The sequence below is a fragment of the Lipophrys pholis genome (genome assembly GCF_963383615.2).
Source record: "Lipophrys pholis genome assembly, chromosome: 20".
Taxonomy (NCBI): domain Eukaryota; kingdom Metazoa; phylum Chordata; class Actinopteri; order Blenniiformes; family Blenniidae; genus Lipophrys; species Lipophrys pholis.
The window spans coordinates 13,886,094-13,903,388 of record NC_137648.1 but is presented as its reverse complement, the minus strand read 5'-3'; the positions used below and the strand labels follow the sequence as shown (position 1 = coordinate 13,903,388).

Sequence of the window (17,295 nt, the reverse complement as noted above, 5' to 3'; positions counted from 1 at the left end):
TCATGCATAAATAAATTCTCCCTATTTTAGGCCAATTTTCCATGTTGTTGTTTTTTGTAATGCGCATCTGTCACTTCGAATAACATGGAGAAGGCCTAATTGAAGGGGTCCGTGCAACCGTGTGTGTGTGTGTGTGTGTGTGTGTGTGTGTGTGTGTGTGTGTGTGTGTGTGTGTGTGTGTGTGTGTGTGTGTGTGTGTGTGTGTGTGTGTGTGTGTGTGTGTGTGTGTGTGTGTCAGCATACAGCGAGCCAGACACACTTTGGACAAGCAGCTCTTGGACTTAATCCGTCTCACTAATGGTGGGGGTTGGAGTGGGGGGAGACTAGGAGGCGGAGAGAGGCGAACAATACCACATCTCTCTGTCCCCGTTCCTCCTGCTCTTTGGGCTCCGGACACGTGGTCGCAGCCCGGCGGGAAATCTCAGGACCTTGGATGTTCTTCTGTACGGATGCTGCTCCTCGCGCACACTTGTCCCAGCTGGCTCTCAGAGGCCTCTGCTGCAACGCTGAAGGAAACGAGGTACAATACACCCTCTCTGACCCCCCCATGCGCCTCTACAAAACATCCTTCGTCGCTGCCTCTTGTTCCTTCTATTGTCACCAGAAAAGAGGAGGTAAAATTAGTGATGTGTTTGTAGACTCAGGAATGTCCGGGAGGTTTTGAGCTGCATGATTTACTGTTACTGTGGAAACTGTGTTTGCAGCACATTAATTGATACAGGAAATAGAGAGACACCGTAGAAACAATATGGTTTTCCTCCTCTGAGATGTACGTTCTTGGTTACAGCTCGGGCTTGCTGTGTCTACCTCATGGACATTCCTGAACATGACAAAGAGCCTGGTTTCCTGTCTCACTCCGGACGTAGCTCTTCTGTGGTTCATAGATATTCTCAGATAGATTTTCAGATAATATGTCACCAGGAAAGTGTGAATTCCACTGCTCATTGTCAGATATTTGGCCACTGACATAGCCGAATTCCAAATTATTGTTGTTATACCAAAAATACTGCAGTGATGTTCTAGATAACGAAGACTTTGGAAGTGACTTTTTTTTGTTTCCATCAGTTTCTTTACATGGATTCACGTCTCATGAAGACACTCGGCACATTGACAACCTATCATCAGTTTACTTTTTGTTTGTTTGTCTTCTTTGTTATGAGCTGAAACCAAAGGGTTTTGTATCTTTTTATTGATTTGTATGTTTTACAAAATAATCCTCATTCAAACTCCCTTATGAGCTTTTTTTTTTTTTTGCTTTTTAATTCTGATGTCAAACATCATGGTTCATCTTAAAACTAGCCAATAGGCCTATGTGAGTTGCCAACCACTAATTAAAGAACCATCATTTCTTTTTCATTGACTCTTGCAGCATCAGCGAGCTCCGTCATTTGTGTCTCATCAAATTTCACAATCTCTAAGTCTGCGGGCTCCTAAATGACACTGTTGCCATACAGGATTAGAAAAACATGTTTTGGTGTAAGAATGGGTTCATACATTAGTTAAAGTTCAAACATCTAGAGCCGCTTAATCCGTGTGTCTTTTTTCATACAAAATCAACACAAAGTTTCTAACTGGTTAATAGATGATCTAGAATACTGACATTTTGTTATTTGCAGGGTAACAACCTTCAAATGATTACATTTAAGCCAACAAATGTGTAAACCTCCCTACTTGGACACTGGTAAAGTATTTAATGTCTTTTAAATGTTCCCATTACCTTCAGATCAGATGCGCCTTGCTTAAAAAATTGCAGTTCTTGTTGTTGGCAGATGAATACTGCTGCAGAGCCTTGACACATTGCCTGAAAGCTGTTTCTTTTTGTTTCCTCCCCCCGTGTGTTGAAATAAAGAGTCCCGCCCTATTTTTACAGCTTATGTTCATTTAAAGGGATTAAACTTGTTTATGGATTCTATTATGATGGTAACCTTGAGCTTTGCATTCTACAAATGCCTCCTTGACTAAACCTTTGTGGTTTGTCATCATACACAAGCATATTTTCAATTGTTCACCCTCGAGGCAAACGCAGTTTCTTTCATGTTCATGCAAAGTATGTTTTAAGTTGACATCTATAGTTCAGACACGTAACTTGAGTGCAGACTGTGTCCTTCTTTCATCTGTGAACTCACTTTCATCATTAATCTTTACGACTGAGGCTTTTCCAAGACGGGCGCGCTGGTTACATGAGGCCAGTGGTCGTGTCTTCTCCTTAGAAACGGCTTCACGTTAACAAACCTCTGGGTGGAAGCTTCTTGTCAAGTAGTCCATCGTGGTGGAACGTTGCAGCAGTTGTGCTGCGGTGCACTAATGGTGCTTCTGCTGTCAGTGGGCCAGACGTTTGTGTCAAGGCCTGCGCTCTGTGCTGCGCTCTTGATCCCTGTGATAAAGTGCGTCTGACTTCCTTCAACGATTTACCTGCTCAGTATGAGAGGGTAAGGTGCGTTCAGGGAGGCCTTGTGAGCACCGCGCTGCCTGCTGGGAAGCTGGAGGATATATGGCGGATGACAGCACCCTTGGTGTTGCAGTGCGACTGCCGTGTCATGCTATTTTTGTGTGATGCTGGCTTCTGTGTTTATCTCCCATTTAGAATCTCCGGAGGAGCATCTGCTTTTATTGAATATCTGGAGCTAAAAATACCTCCTGCCTTCCCAATTAGAGAAGAGAACAGATTGAAGCGTCAGACATGACTGGATGGGATGTCCCATGGAGATTGCCACCCGTCTGCTTGACAAAAACAAGGGTGGTTATCTAAAATTAGGAAAACAAAGTAAATGTGTGCTTCCAAATCAGGCTTTATAGTTATACCTGGCAAAGATTAGTCGTTGCCTCATTCCTATTTTAGCGGCTCTTCTCCTCTTTCCTGCTGTCGATTTGCAAATGCAGAACTACTCTGCAGCATGTTCCCTTTATCTACTTTTAAAAATATAGCAAATCTACTTTTAACAAGAGTCGCTTGCTATTTTCTGTAGATTTTAAAGGTCCATGCATATTCACAAAGTAATTTTCAGTAGAGCAGTTTGAATAAATTCAGATTAATGTGCCGCTCAAATGTTAATTCAATAAACTTTGTGATTCAGTCTTTGGAAAAGTGAAGGGAAGAAAAATCTAGTTGGACTCACGTTGAGCATTTTGATGAAGCGCTGGCTGTCCAGCTGACACATTCTGTTCGTGCCGGCGGATACTCTCAAATCATGACAACTTGGCCCTGAAGGGCAGTTTGGCGACCAGCAGGTTTGCCGTCACCTCCTCTGACAGACACTGAGGTGTGACAGGTGTTCAGCCGGCTGCAGATGGACTGTCAGATGGAGCACAGCCGCGTCACTGGCATTACAGGGAATCTGATGTAGTGCTAACCTCCTCGCTCACAAACACAACCCCGGACACGCAGACACATTTCTACTGCCAATCAAAAGTTTTCCAGCTTCGCTTTCCTTGAACAGGTCATTCATTGTAAAGTGAATACTTTTAAATCATGCATACATCACAGCCTAAGACACTGATACTATCATACTTGCAGGAATAAAACTTGAAGGCCAAGAGAAGCAGGAGTGGGCTGAAAAGTAATTCCCATCCATTTATTGTCACTGGAACCTTCCGGATAGATTCAGAGGCCGGCAGGTGAACACAATAGCAAAGTAAATGTTTTCTTTTATTTGCTGTCACTTTGTTCACGAGCCAACCTTTGTCAAGCAAGCAAAGGAGTCTGATATCTTCTAGCTCAGCTACAATGTTTCCGTCCTTTGTCATTGTTTTTGCTTTTTTGCACCAGTAAGATTATGTTGTCATAAAACTGCACATCAGATAATAACTGTTCATATGTTAGGTCTGTAGACAGGATTTAAAAACGTTTGATGTTGATATTTTAAACCAATCTTGTAGCAGCATACAGTTGGTTTGCCACGATTCTTCAGGCAAAATCAGTATGTATAGAGTTTTGTTTTTCTGGCAGTCGTTGTTTATTATTCATGAACCGAGACAGTGAATTGTCTGACTTCTGAGTGGGAGAAGAAACTCAAATATCTGTCAAAGCCTTTGAGATGCAGATTTGACTTTATACAACATGGCTGTATTTCTATATTTACAGAAAAATGTGTGTTTGTTAATGTAATACCGACTTCCAGAACTTCATTCCACTGCTGTTTTTGGTTTATATAGGGGATAACTTTATTCCCCTCTTGGGGCTGAGTAAAGATGTTGGCTGTTTAGCTTCTAAATAGTCCTCTGGTCGTTTTCATAGGTCTATTAAAAATGTATTTAAATTGATTGGGGCTTTGCACAGGATAGTTAAGGTACTTTTCTTTTGCATGTGACATAATCCAGAGCAGAGAGGAGGAGCGGCCTTGTGGACTGCTCTGTCATTCTCACAGACGGAGCAAGCAGACGTCGGGGCAGCAGTGCTTCTAATCTTCCCACAAATTGACAAATCGCAAGTGCTGCTTTTCAGAGAATAAAACTTAAAAATCACCCCCGTTGACAATCCCATTGTGGACAGATGACAGGCTGAGTGCAGGGTGTCCAAAGCTGGCACGTATTCTGCATTAAATAATCCACATTAATGAACACATGAAAAAAGTGCTATTGCCTATACAGAACATGTTTCATTATGATTATTTAGTCGCAGATATGTTTTAGTTATTTTGGACTATTGATCGTCAAAGAGTGAATAATTTTGTCATGACGAAACATGTTGCCTAACTCCAGAGAAACTCCTCTGAAATCGTGTCTTTAGTCATAGAGAGATATTATTTTGGGGTATAATGTAATTTTCCATTCATACGGAGGTGAATTCACAAAGTCATTCACATTAGCACTTGGTTTTTCCTGTTTTTCAAAAACAATTCAGTCGATTTCCATTATTTTGACTTCAAAACTGTTAGTATATGCACATATAAGACTTGCACCGAAACACAACCACAGCATTAATAAGTCATAGCGGAGGCCAGGATTTCTTGTCGATGCTGCTTCTAAGTCTTTGAAATATACTTCATTCATTTTCTTGAGGAAAGGGGGGGAAAAAATCTTTTTTTCAGCTTTGAAATGCCCTCTTTGCTTCAAGGGACTTCCAAGTGCTAAGACCGAGTCTGAAGTGAAGATAAGAGCGGGCAATGAGGAAGATACATATTCACTTGAAAGCAGGACAGAACATTAAAGATGTGCAAAGCAAAGAGAGACGGGAGATGAAGGAGACCAAACGGACGGCAGCTGAGGGCTTTGCTACGACATCGCACCCCGTGTTAGAACTGTGGTTGTAGATCTCTCTGCAGAGCGGTAACACTTTCTCCCTTTGACGTCTCCTCTCCTTCAGAAGGCCGCACACTTATGCAATTTTAGTCCTTGTCCCTCGTCTGCCAAGGATCTCAGCTGGAGATCAGATCGTGTAAAGTCTTCACCAAATAGGCACAAACTGGTTGTTTTCAGAGCTGCAGTATTTAAATAAATTCTGAAAACATAGGGGGGTTTCAACTAAAATGAAGAAAAAATGTTAACAACAGCAGTATTTCTGTCCTGCAGTGATGGAAATCTGTGATTGATTCGGTCAAATGCTTCATCAAAGCTCTCCCAGGGTATTTGGCTATTTTCCTCGGTGTAATTTCAAAATCTTTGACAGCCATTACGCGGCGGATTATGTGCTTGTTATCAGTTACTGCGGCTTCACTGAACGATCGGCGATTACAATCAATGCAGTGAAGCAGGACAGGCAGAGTTTACATATCAATCTGTCTACTGACCTGAGGAGTGCGACTGCATCGTGAGGTGTGACGGTCCAAAGAGATCCGGCAGTGAGGCAGAGGCCGAAGACGAGTGTTTGATCAAATCTTTCCCTCAAGCGCTTTTAGATCTGATAGAAAAAGAGTAAAGAGTGGCGCATCAGCAAGGCAAGGCATCTTAGCTCCAGTTGATTTTGATCAGTTATTCTTAAAGCGATGGATCAGACAACCTTGTTGAAAATTGTTTTTCCGTCACTCATCGTATCTTTCGATCGGCGCTGTCGCGTTTCATCTTCCTTCAGCTGAACAAAAGAGTAAGTGACATTTTGTTTGACATTGCATCTCATTTTAACTTCATTAGTGCCGAGCTGCGAAAGGAAGCACAACATGGAGATGAATCAAACAACTCTTGTAAAGCAGTATGTAACAAAGCGGCCGCGAGGGAGCTTTGAAACCGTTTTATTTAGATGCGTGTTATGTGATTTTTTTTTTTTATGAATATCAATTAAACCAGTCTCATAATCTTTTGTGTGATCAAATATTTATAATACACTTGGACTGAAAATGCTGGATTGTCATTATTGGCAGTGAGGGGAAATTTCCTGATGATTCTCAACGTGAACTTCTATGGAGTGTCTCTGTTCAGGTTGTTGTATCCAACGCTGAATAACTGGAAAGTGTCCTTATGCATTCAGCGAGTGTGGTGAATTCAACTGTCATCTTAAGCCCTTTTCACCTGATACACTTGTTTTTTACTCAGTTACTGGTTATGACAGGCATGTCTGTCACGTGACACAGTTTAGTTTCACGTTACTCTTCATCATCACCGATCTGCTCCCAGAAGCAGTCAGTCGGGGGTCACATGAGGACACAGGAAAAAGAAGTTGGAAAAAAAATGGGGGGAGAGGAAGACTGATAGAGCGACGGATATTTACGACTCAGACAGTGGCGATGGTGAGCTGCATCTCAATGTCTGATCCTTTACTGCCTGGCTCAATAACTCTCAGGAGAGCGGGAATAAGCCTGTGCAGAGATTTGCAGGTACCACAGATCTCCAGGTGTGACTGTCTGCACACTAAAAATAACAAAAACGCCAAATATCACTCTAGAGTGGAGGTTATTTCTTTATTGGAGACTAAATTGGATACTGTGTTAGATGTTGCCTAACACTTTATCTTTTCTTTATTCTCAGCCCATTTCAGCCTCTTTGCTGTATTGTCCCGCGTATTAGTTATATTTCACTGGATGACAAACATTTCCACTTAAAAATCATGGCCTTTTGAAACTGGATGAGGTTATTTCCAGTTCAAATGACTGCATCTATTTCATGTAACTGCACAATTTATTAAATTTAAAATGATCAGAATTTCATGTGTGAGGGTGCAAATGATAACTCACTGAAGCATCCAGTCATTTTAGTAGATCACCAACATGTTTCATCAGTTCATCAGATGCTATTTCGACTCACTACACCACCCATTGGTCCATAGTGGTATTGTAGGACTGTTGACTCACGTTCTGTACATTTTTTTAAGCACTTTAAAAACTCTTTTTAGTTGACGAACTTCAGTCTTAAGTGCTCTGATTATGATTTTTTTTGACTGGGCTTCTTCTTTGCTGTTGAACGTCCAAACTAAGCAACAAGTTGCAAATCTTTTCTGACCTCTCTGGATTCTGTCACATTTGACTTTCTCCCTACTCAAACCTGTCTACTAACAGCTCTCCTCTCTCAATCTTTCCAAGTGCCTGATTTTCAGTCAGCAGTGTCCTCTTTCCGGTGATATAACAAGTCTGTCACAGGTTTCTCCCCTGGGCTCTGTTACCTGTCTCACTCTTTGTACTAGACCAGACCTCGGGTTTGTGTTACACCGTGTATCTGAAACTGTCAGACAGTCTGGCCTCCCCTCAATTTTAATGACTTCCCCGTGTGATAAAGTGCTGCCTAAGTCTGACTACTTCCCTCATTGTGTAAAACATACAGTACATGCAATCCAACTCGATATGAGACTGTACCGTTGGGTTCCGCAAAAAAATAATAGTTAACCAGTGATTAGACTGATAAGATAATTCTATAATTATATTATAGTTCAAAGCAAATCGCACAAGACTTGAATCAGACTGTTAGAAGTCGGACTCGACAGGAATGAAAATTATTTTCCAAAAGGGATTGTTTTGAATATGACTGCAGTGAGACTTAATTGTCCAAAAATCAGAAATTGTCTTGATTCAGGTCAGTGAAACAAGAGTTATTGACCTGGACCACTGTGGCTGCTTTCAGATTTACTAAGAAACTTCAGTCAGACTCGACCCATCATTACGACCTTGGATTTGCTTCGATCTCACAAAGTCACCAAAATGAGAACTTAAAATTACACTTTGCTGTAGCCTGACTGAGGAACATCTGCGTTTGAGTAATGCTTCAAACTGGACCTGACTGCTGAGATGTTGTTGCCTGAAAACTTGAGGCGGACTCACCTCTGATAGGTTGGTTGTAAAGACTGTACTTAGCTAAGTTGGAAATATCCCCCGTAATGAAGACAAAGACTTTTTAGTTTTTTTAAATGTACTTAAGACCTCATGGCCTAAGACTTAATAGAGCTTGACTTTCACTTTACTGAGTATTGACATGAATTTAGTTAGATATTGATGCATTTCTCAGGATTTAATAAGGATTTGGTGAGAAGAGGAAGATCATAGTGTTAAATGTTCTGCTTGTAAATGGACTCTGTGGTACAAATCATCAGGAATTCTGGTTGGCTCTCGTTTATCTCTTTGTCAGTGTCTCACATGTGTTCACACACCCACAGATAGGCCTCTGGCCACGATTCCACTGATGAATCGCTTTAGTCATTGGTCCTGGCTCAGTGTGTGTGTGTGTGTGTGTGTCTGCGTGTGTGTGTGTGTGTGTGTGTGCTGAGTAATGAAGAGGCCGGTGATGTTGTTCCACTCCTCCTCAGTTGCCCCGGAGCACAGGTGCTCTGCTCCATCTGAGTGGGAGTTCTCTGCTGAACGACTTTCAAACTCATTCATTTTGCTGGAGCCGCAGCAGCTCGCTTCATTGTGGAGTACAAAGATGAAATTCTGTGTTTTGGCATGCACAACAATGACGCACCGGAGAGGGAAACAAAAAAAGCAATCCCGCTGATATCTGAAACGTCACAATTACTAATAGATGAAGTTGGTTCCTGCTTATGTGCTTTACATTAATGACTATTGCTCAGTACATCTTCTTCACTCCTACACAGTCCTGTTTTTTTTTTTTTTGGTTGTTGTTCTTGACATATAGACTATGTAAACCTGAGAAAAATGGAAAAAGATGTGAATTTGACAGCTTGCCCATGGGCTGCAGTGAATCGATCTGTTTGAGCATGATGCTGAAATCTGAGATGCACAAGTGTAACTGTGGATATTTCTCCTGCTTGACTCATTCAATTTCATTTTCATTATTGTATGCCAGAATCTCATCCAAAATCGAAATATTCCTCAGTATGTTTCTCAGTATCCCTCTACACGAGACAACTTTTGTTATCACTACATAGAAAAAATACACCAAATCTATCTAAAAGACACAAGATAAAAAGGGTATAGAGAACAAGTAAATGTCCACTTGGTTTGAGCATATGTAAAGGACTACCGACACCAAGGCTCTTATTTTGTCCTCTCCTGGTCAATGTCAGACAAATCTGGTCATATAAAAAGAACTTTTGCGTGTACATTTCTGCATTACATCTGTGTTATCTGTATCACATACATTTAAAGCAGTATGATCACACTTAGTGCCTGTTGTAGTGCCAGCTAAAGTACTTTACACTGGTCACACAGATTCATTTGAATAAATAAAATTGCCAATAAAAAATGTTCAAACCAACAAGGCAATAGTGTCCCTGTAGGAGTCTCCATGCACACAGACACTAATGGGATTATGCTGTATTAACTGTATTCTTCCTTTTTTTATTTTATAAGAATAGTGTTGTGTTAATGCAATGATGTCTTGCTACTACCTCTTTGAACAGCGTGTCATGGTCCTAATGTTATTCTAATGGCGGAAGCATTGAGGAGAGCCGGATGATGAGTTGTTGCACTGATTGAATACTTTCATAACAACTCATCAGCTCTCATGACACAGCATCTGCGAGGGTTACCATCCAGGTCTCTACAACCAACAGCACTGGTACAGTAACTAGGCAATATGGCTTCCTTCAGTGATGGAAAGGCTAAAAATAAAAGGCTAGAGAGAGATCTGGAAAGCCGACTAAGAACACTTGATGTTTGCATTTAATTTCAGCTTGCATCCAATCAATACTCCTAATCACTCAGTTGTTTGGATGAATCCTGGGTGGAGGATTAAACTTTCAGAGCGCCACAGGAGAGCCGCATTTTCTCTGTTTTTTACCGTCCAACTGAGGTCAAGTGATTTTTATCACAGAATTGGTCATACTTGTAATCAGTAATCAGCTGCCCGGTTGAACAATGAGGCACAGTCCTATAGGGGTGGTGGTGGCTTTGCAAGGTTGCCAAAATGGCATAAACACCCCCCCCCAGATGTAAAGCCTCACTTCTGAGTCATTGCTGCAATCTGCAGCAGGTAGGAGCACCGTCAATACGACTTCCAGGAAAACACATCGACTAAGCAAAAGTGCGGAATGCTGACTTCCATAAAAGGGTAGAACAGACATCAAAGGGAAAACGAACGCCCTCCGTTCGGGCGTGTCCCCTGGGTCAGTGTGAAAGGGCAGGGCCGAGGAAAGTTTGGTTTCACACGACTTGAAAAGAAGCTAAACTCTCTGAGATCACGCCATGCCAGGGCTTTGATGTGATAAATTCAACACTAATGCAACCAGATTTTTCTACATGGCACAGCAGAGGCAGCCGTGTGGGGATCCTACTCGAAGGCAGTGCTCAAAGATAAAAAGAACAATTTAAAAACGAATGAGTTTCAAAAGCTGGGGCCCCGCTTAGTTGGAGGTCGTTTTGAAGCTTCAATCGCCAGGTTTCTGCTTCGATTTCACACTTCACCTTTCTTTATTCTGTGTCGCCGTCCTCGGGCAGGAGTTGCGTGAAACCTCTCTGGAGCTCATAACAGCAAGATAAACCAGGAGTGTATCATGAGAAGAGGATGGAGAAAAGCATCGGTTTGAGCGGCGATGATTGGACGTCCAGTTATCAGTTGACTGTGAGAGCGAGAGCACCACACTGTTGTTCACACCATCATCATCGACTCCCACACTTCTCCTCCCTCCTCCTTCTTTCTTGTTATGGAAAAGCTCTCAGGCAGCAGCCACTGTGGGCAGGCGGCCAGCCCGCTATCACGGCCCCTATACACAACCGCAGAATGGAGGGAAGTCCAAAATTAAAAGCATTGTTATCCCTGCGGCTGGTGGCCTCACAGCGACGGAGTGACAGGCATTTTCATTGCGCCGTCTCGGGTGACCTTGGCTTCGGCCTGTAGTCTGCACCCCCACCACCCCACCCCCCGACACGCTATTCACAACCACAGCCCAGGAGATGTGGGGACGGGGGCTGTCAGCAGGGCTGCAAACACAAAGCATGCACCGAGTCTTGGAGTCCGGCGGGATTGTTACCACTCCTGGATTTGTCACTCCCCTGTAAGGTGTTAGAGTGTCTAAATACCCACCTGTTTCTTTGTTTTTTTTTAATTCCCTTTTTCCCATTTCTGTTTGAGCCCCAAAATGTCCTTGTGAATGAATTACAATATAATGTACTATTAGGGTTGCTATGGTGATGGCTGTCGTCTGTCTGCATGTCAGTTGCCATGCAACTTTTTCTCCCTCTCCAGTTTAAAGCCAGGCGTCTGTGTGAAGAGTAGTGAGCTGCCAGTGTGCATCAGATGGAAAGTAGTTTCACCTGTGCTTCATTCTGTTACTGTGTATTTGATGGTCTGTCTGTTTTCTATATTTTTAATTGCAGTGCAAAACACTGATATTCTTATGCGGTGCATCCCTGTTGCCACTGCTCACACTGTGTGTGGCGGTGGGAGGATGTGCATACTCAAATGTCCTCCAGCATATACTTGTACTTGCTTATTGGCAATGAACGCATGTTGCTCATGAATTATTAATAAGGGGTTTTCAACTCTGTGTTTAATGTGATGAGATACCGTCTGTTTATAGGGAATCTGCTATTAACTATTCCTAGAACTAAACCATTTCCATTTCTTGTCATGGAAAATAAAAGTTTGGGCACTGTGGTGCTTAGCACACTCGTAAACTAGTGAGAATGTTCAAGTCTGTTGGTCAGTGTTGTCTGGAACCGTGTTAATTTGTGCAGTATGTGCTCGCCTTGCATTGCCCACTCTTAGCTGGGAACAGCGCCACCTCTGAAATGGTTAAAGCTCTATTATCTTTTTTTTTTCTTTTTTTTTTTTTTTCCAGTTTAGAGCATCAGACTCTTCTCTTGCTTTGAAACTGTCCGGCAGAATTCAGTTTGTTTGTTTTTTTGAATGGCCTCATCGTCAACTGCGTCATTCAGGCTGTATGAGGTATGAGGTGAAGTTGTGTCACTTAATTGATATTTATCATGCAGCCACCTTGTGAACATTTCTAATTACACTGCCCTGCTGTCACATTTCAAAGGGCTAACTCCAATCATGGCTGCAATTTGTGGAGTGATCAATGATTTTTTAGGGGAGGGGAATAGAAAATGTCAAAATTACAGAAACACACTTCAGGATGATGTTTGATTCTAGAGTTCATTGTTTGATGGCATCTCTTCATGCAGAAGCTGAAATCTATTAATGCCACAGAGAGGACCTTAAGTAAGTTTGATTATTTGGTTATTGAAAGTCTTTTAACCTTCTTTTATGGATTGTCAGTGAAGGACAAGGACTACCTGAGCAGCATTGTCAAAGTCTGCTTCAGGATTATTGGAGTCTAGCTGACAGACCTGAGCTGCCTCTGGGAAGAAATGAGTGATCAGTAAAGCTGGACAGTGCATGACTATTCTGGCCATGTTGTCAGTCAGGATTTTTTCTTAAGCTTTTTTTTTTTTTTTTTCTTGCAAGGGCAGGATGAAGCTACTTCTCCCCTATGGGTAAAACATTATCACACTCATGAATTGTGGCTGTGCTCAATCAATGCATGCCAACTGCATAGTCACAGTTTAGCTCTGTTGCCTCCGACAGGGTGTCTCCATGTTTGATTGATTGTTGTTGTGCTGCTCTTGTCTCTATGTGACTGGCAGACTGAAACTGAATTGCCCTTTGGGAATAAATGAAGTTCTGTGAATTGAATTGATCGAGACTCCAGACAAAAACTATGTTTTACCTGCTCAAGGTCCACTTGATCCTTGGCCAACAATGGCCAAAATCTCCTTTCACCTTGTGCCTGAGGATAGTTTATTACATATTGAAATAGATATAGTCCAAATATCCTTCCATGCATCTTTTTTCCCACTTCTTTACCAACATGGTGGAGGGGGACTGAAGTTGACCTCAGATGTCATTGGGCAGAATGCAGGGTACACCCTGGACATGTCACCAGTTCATCACAGGGCAAACACACAAGGACAGACATTCTGTTTCACAACAAAGGTGAATTTCAAGGCAGCTTTTCACCTAATATGCATGTCGTCCCACAAGAATGCAAATTTAAAGAAAGCCGAACCCAGAGTCAAACCAAGGTCAAACAATGTGAGGTGGGTGTAAACTAAATACGTAAACAAAAGGTTTCATCTGTTCTGTTGTATGAGAGACATTGACTTTGGCATTATGACATCGTCACACTCGGTTGGTTTTAGGAAAATATGCTTTGTGGTGTAAGCGGGGCAACTTTGAAATGGAGCAGAACTTTATTTGACTAGTGATTTTACTATGATGTCGACGGTGACCTTCTGGGCGACAGTCTCTGTAAATCTTTCCAACCAACTTTAAACAACCTCGGAGTGGGAAATTTATACTTTTCCATTGGTTCTGTCAGTTTATTATGGTCATTATAGAGCAAATTGTGCTGCATTAGTTTGCATTTATCTATTTATCCTGGACAGATCAAAAGTTCATCACAGGGCAAACACAGTCATAGACACTGACATGTGTACTTCCAGGACATTTAGAGGAACATGTCACCTTCAAATGCATGTTTTTTGGACTCTGGGAGAAAACAGGCGTATGTAGAACATTCAAACTCATTCAAGGCACCCAAGTCTGACCAGGACTCGAACCTGGGAAATTCTCACTGTAATTTAAAAGCAAATCACAAACAGCCCCCTGAATATTTGACTTAATGAAATAGTTATTATACGTTAACATTATTCTAGATTCACAGAAAAAACATATTTTTTTGTTCTGGAATCTGAATAGCTTACAAATATATGAAATATAAAGACATAATAAACGGCAGCATTCAGCATTAATCCCATCTTCTCTCCAAGATCTGCTTTTCTGTCTCTGTTGTGATCATTTAAATCAGACAAATGCAGGTGGTGATTAGAAGCTTTTAATGGGAAGCCATTTTATGTAACCACAAGGTGGTAGATAGTGTCTTCTTATTGAGGAAAAAAAAGTGCTTCGTGGACATGGGCTTTTTAGCAAAAACATTGAATCAAGGCGTGGATTTGTTCTTTTGGTTTCAGATCAATGTATCTGAGATTGGATCCAGGTTTCGGTGTTTGTGAGTGAGTGTTAAGCATTGTAGCAACAAAACAGTCCACAGCTGTTAATGAATCCCTCCTCCTCCTCCTCCTCCTCCTCCTCCTCCTCCTCCTCCTGTGTAGGGTTTTGGCAGTGCCGTGATCCTGACTGTCATCCTGTATTATCTCTTACCTGCATGTGTCCGTGGAGCAACACAACTATAATTCAGCTCCTCAGCAGGAGGCCCAAAGAGCTGAATACTGTTTCTACAAAAACCTTCTCGACTCTGTGATAGCAAGTGGACATGAAACACTCCCTCTTTCACTATCTCTTCCTCTCTTCCACCCCCCCCCCCCCCCCCGACTCCCTTTCCCGTTCTCATAACCTCACCCCCTGTGCCCTGCAAATTAAACAGCGTGTCTATGAGCCTGCACTGACCTGGCAGCACTGATGAGGCGTAATCACCGTGGAAAGGTTCATCTGCTCCCTTCACACCCCGCCATTGAGCTCATTAGTCCGCAGACGTGACGCAAAAACGGGAAAGATTAGAGCCCGGCAAAGGAGTAAAGCTCCAGATACTGTCACTGCATCACGGTGGTGAAGCTACTGTAATGACTTCGCATGTGTTATCCTGAAAAACTCATTTTCGGCTGTTACAAGTGTATACTTGCAGCCTCATCGTTTTTTACAATTACTCTTGCACAATGATACAGCCGAGCCCGCACTAATATAGCCGTAAAGCTGTGAGTTAGGAGCAGGCGAAGCGGCGAGCGTCTCGGTTTTCATTTTCTAAACACTTGGAGGAAGAGCAAAATTGTGCAGGTAAAACTCTACGTGAGAGTCGGTCACGTGAGGCCTGTTCACTTGTTTTTTTTTTTCGTTGTGTTTCTCTTTCTATTCATTGTAATCTTTAGTTGTCTTTTATAATGCGATGTCGTGTCAGGGGAAGAAAGACTTTTGCTGCGTTTATTTTTTTCCCATTTGCATTTGATAGAAGCTGTGCTGCTGTTTCACGCTTTTGAGTTTCCTTTGTTGAGGCGCTCAAATGCCAGAGAGCAACTTAAATCCCTGTCACTTCTTTTTGTGTTTCACAGTTCGACCTCTGCACCTTGACTCACTCTTAATGCCCCCTCAACAACATCCAAGCACAAATATAAATTTTTGAATGTTGCACTTTAATAAATGAATAATTTTTTGGGAGCGCGCCCTATTGAGGAACTTGGTAACATTCGGGCAAACACAATAAATCTATTTGATGTGATGTGCAGTCATTGACAGTGACCTGTACATTAAAACACAATATAACTTCCATGAAATCCTACATTTGGCTCAAGCGGGCTCTGCTCTTAAGTTGCATGTGTCCTCCAGTAAATATATCGACTGTGTAATCTGGTATAAGCACATATGGATGATGGATAAATGCGTCAGTGAACGTACACTGGGCAAACAGCTCTATTTTTGGTTCACCTGCACAGAAAACATAATTGTCCAAAGATCAGTTGTTGGTTTTTTTTCCCTGGGCTGGAGCTTATCTCCGCCAACACAGACTGAAAGGTGATTCGAACCCCGGACAGGATGCTCAACTGGCTGTGGACTGTGAATTATTTTGCTTGCAGAAGGTACAAGAGGAAAATATCAATTTTGTGTACTATGAATTCAACAATGCTCACTTTATGAAGCACTATAATGTCTTTATTTGAGAGAAATGACACATAATTACTGGAACCAAAACTGGTAAATTTCATTAAATCCAGTCAAAACTGAAGATAATGTTATGACCTTCGCAACGAGATTTAATCAAATACAAAATAACTGAAATCTTTCATTCTTTCATCTATATATTTATTGATCCTCTACACTGCTTCATCTAATTCATGATGAGACAAACTTTAAGGTGCAAGTGTTAACCACTACAGTCCTTTGCAGCCAAAATAACATATAAATGTTAATAAGCATAGTGTATTATGTACTGTTCATCGTTGTAACCTGCCCTATTCTACTGTTATTTAATTAAAATAAGTCAGGGTGTCCATTTGAAGATATTTTTCCCCCAGTTTCTATGGAGAACTGGTAGAATTTCTCAAGTATATAAAGATGACATTTTAAACGGTCTTTTATGAGCTTGTAATGAATCTTCGTACTTGCTTTTTTTTCTTATGGTGACATGAACCCAGTTCTAATTTACAGTTATGTTGCAAATTGAGCTGTGGTTCTTTGTAGACTTTTTCAACTATAACCATTTTGTACCATTTATTTTCAACTTTCCTGCATTTGAATCCTTCGATCTTTGTTGATGCTGAGTGTTTGTCCATCCATCAATTTTCTCTCATGACTTATCCAGCTTATGTTGGAGCCGATCCCAGCTGAATATGGGCAGGGCACACAGGGTGAAGCCACTCAAGCACAGGAAGAATGTGCAAACACTCCAAAGAAAGGTTCTCAAACCAGAACCTGAACTCAGGTTATTGCAGCAGCGTTTTTGTTTGTTCTTTAGAAACCAAAAATGGTCAGATCTTGCAGTGAGCTCCACAGCTGTAAACCCTTACCAAGCTTTAGAAGGTTGCCTGAAAATAAAGAGGGTGACTCAGATGTGGTGTATTGCCTCCTGGAGTGGAGCAACCTTCAAGAGAAATAGAGTCATGTGAAAGGATCAGGACCTATTGCTTTTGTTCCCTATCAGCTTGCACACACGACGCTTGAAACCAAACCCCAAATCCTTTTTTTTCTTTTTTTCTTTCCAAATCCAATTTCACATGTCGCATTCACAGCAGATTACTCATGTAGGAAGGGCGTGTTCGTGTGCATGTGTGTCATCATGAGTGATTCTTTAGTATTTCTCTCCATTTCGTGTAGATGGTACTGGTGAATGTTCTCGCCATCGTGTCACCCAGGGGCAATCCCACAATCGGAGAGAGACACACATGGATGCTGCCCTGAAATGGATGTGCATGTATGTGTTGGGCCTTTCACTCAGCAGAAGGCCATCAGTGAGTCACGCTGCTGAAG

The 17,295-nt window shown here is 41.8% G+C and overlaps 1 protein-coding gene across 2 annotated transcripts in view; it reads left to right on the top strand.

The window, feature by feature from the left end:
- The window catches only part of tmem108 (transmembrane protein 108), a 49,484-nt gene that overhangs the window by 12,194 nt on the left and 19,995 nt on the right, over positions 1 to 17,295 (top strand). The window lies entirely within an intron of this gene.